The 2,500-nt window shown below is 50.8% G+C and overlaps 1 protein-coding gene across 1 annotated transcript in view; it reads right to left on the bottom strand.

Annotated features, from left to right (window-relative positions):
• Positions 1–2,500, bottom strand: part of vcpip1 (valosin containing protein (p97)/p47 complex interacting protein 1) — a 10,844-nt gene that overhangs the window by 1,541 nt on the left and 6,803 nt on the right. The window lies entirely within an intron of this gene.

Here is a 2,500-nt window from a genome sequence, read left to right on the forward strand (position 1 = left end):
TGACCTGAAGAGGGGCATCAAGCAGGCCAAGCACTGCCACAAGCTAAGGATCGAGGAGCACTTCAATAACAACTCCGACCCCCGACGCATGTGGCAAGGCATCCAGGCCATAACGGACTATAAACCCATCGACACCCCCTCCCCCCAAAACAGTGATGCCTCCTTCCCTGACGAGCTTAACAGCTTTTATGCACGCTTCGACAGGGACAACCAGGAGGCTGCCATCAAGGCTGTGCTCACTTCAGACCACCAGCCCCTCACACTCTCCTCCACCGACGTGTGTGTGTGTGTGTGTGTGTGTGTGTGTGTGTGTGTGTGTGTGTGTGTGTGTGCTGCACTGAGCAGGATTAATGCACGAAAGGCTGCTGGCCCTGATGGCATCCCCGGACGCGTGCTCAGGGCCTGTGCTGGGCAGCTAGCTGAGGTCCTGACTGACATATTCAACCTGTCACTGGCCCAAGCTGCTGTCCCCACGTGCTTTAAAGCCACCTCCATCGTGCCGGCGCCAAAACACTCCACCGCAGCGAGCCTAAACGACTTCCGCCCAGTTGCACTCACCCCCACCATCATGAAGTGCTTCGAGAGGCTGGTCCTGGCTCACCTCAAAACCTGCTTACCAACCACACTGGACCCCCTTCCAATTCGCCTACCGCAAGAACAGGAGCACGGAGGGAGGATGCCATCTCCACGGCATTACACTCCGCCCTTTCTCACCTGGACAATAACAACACCTATGTGAGGACGCTGTTCATAGACTTCAGTTCAGCCTTCAACACCGTCATCCCCTCCAAACTAATCACGAAACTCAGTCACCTGGGTATCAACACCTCCCTCTGTAACTGGATACTGGACTTCCTATCCAACAGACCCCCAGTCTGTTAGGGGTAGAGAACCACACCTCCTCTATCCTCATCCTGAACACCGGCGTGCCACAGGGCTGTGTGCTAAGTCCTCTCCTCTACTCCCTCTTCACCCACGACTGCACAGCTGTACATGGTTCTAATACCGTTGTCAAGTTTGCAGACGATACAACGGTGATTGGCCTCATCAGCAACAACGATGAGTCGGCCTACAGAGAAGAGGTTCAGCACCTGGCGGTGTGGTGCGCCGACAACAACCTGGCTCTCAACACCAAGAAGACCAAAGAGCTCATTGTGGACTTCAGGAAGAAAGCTGGCACACACAGCACATCCCCATTCATATCAACGGGATGGAGGTTGAGCGTGTCGCCAGCTTTAAGTTCCTGGGTGTCCACATTTCTGAGGACCTCTCTTGGACCCTCAACACCTCATCCCTAGTCAAGAAGGCTCACCAGCGTCTCTTCTTCCTGAGGAGATTGAAGAAGGCCCTTCTGTCTCCTCAGATTCTGGAGAATTTTCTACCGCTGTACCATCGAGAGCATCCTTACAAACTGCATCTCAGTATGGTATGGCAGCTGCTCTGTCGCGGATCGTAAATCACTGCAGAGGGTGGTGAAAACTGGTGTGTGTGTGTGTGTGTGTGTAAGGGAGTTGTATAGTATAGGGTGGTGAAAACTGCCCAACGCATCACCGGTTCCTCACTCCCCACCATTGAGGCTGTCCAGAACAAGAGATGTCTGCGGAGGGCGTGCAGCATCGTCAAGGACAGCTCTCATCCCAGCCACAGACTGTTTGCCCTCCTCCCCTCTGGGAGGCGCTACAGGGTGCTCCGTTCCCGGACCAGCAGGTTCAGGAACAGCTTCATCCCTGCGGCTGTCACCCTACTGAACTCTGCACCACGCCGATAGCCCCCACCCCCCCCATCGCCACACACACACCTCCCCCTGTGACTGTACTTCCCCCCTCCACCCTGGCTTGACTGCCACACACCCTCCTCCAGCCACTGAACATTTGCACCAGAATGTCTTTTTTTTTACTACAGTACATCCCACTTATTACTGTAATAACTGTATTAACTGTACTTACACCATACAATACTTCTTAAACATTATATTACGACTACCTCATTCACTTAATTTCATATAAATTATTACCACCACTAATACTTACACCTGCACTTTTTATATACTTATCATATCTACACTTCTTACCTCAACTGCTGCTAGTCCCAATTACTGTTCAATATTACATATCTATTCACTTACTCCACTTTACATATGCACATACTCTGCACTTTTTTTGCTATTTTGCACTTCTGGTTGGATGCTAAACTGCATTTCGTTGTCTCAGTACTTGTACTTTATTTATGACAATAAAGTTGAATCTAAATCTAAATCTAAATCTAAATGATGTGGTCATTTGCCACCTGGTGGTGGCCGGGAGCACTGCAGGCTGCCCGTCACGTACTCTGTGCAATGACAATAAAGTTGAATCTAATCAAATCTAATCTCTCCCCGCCCCCAAACACACAGACAGACAGACACATTAATATCACACACACACACACACACACACACACACACAGACAGACCAATTCAAATCACACACACACACACACACACACACACACACTAACTCAC

This window comes from Clupea harengus, chromosome 13 (assembly GCF_900700415.2).
Source record: "Clupea harengus chromosome 13, Ch_v2.0.2, whole genome shotgun sequence".
Taxonomy (NCBI): Eukaryota; Metazoa; Chordata; class Actinopteri; order Clupeiformes; family Clupeidae; genus Clupea; species Clupea harengus.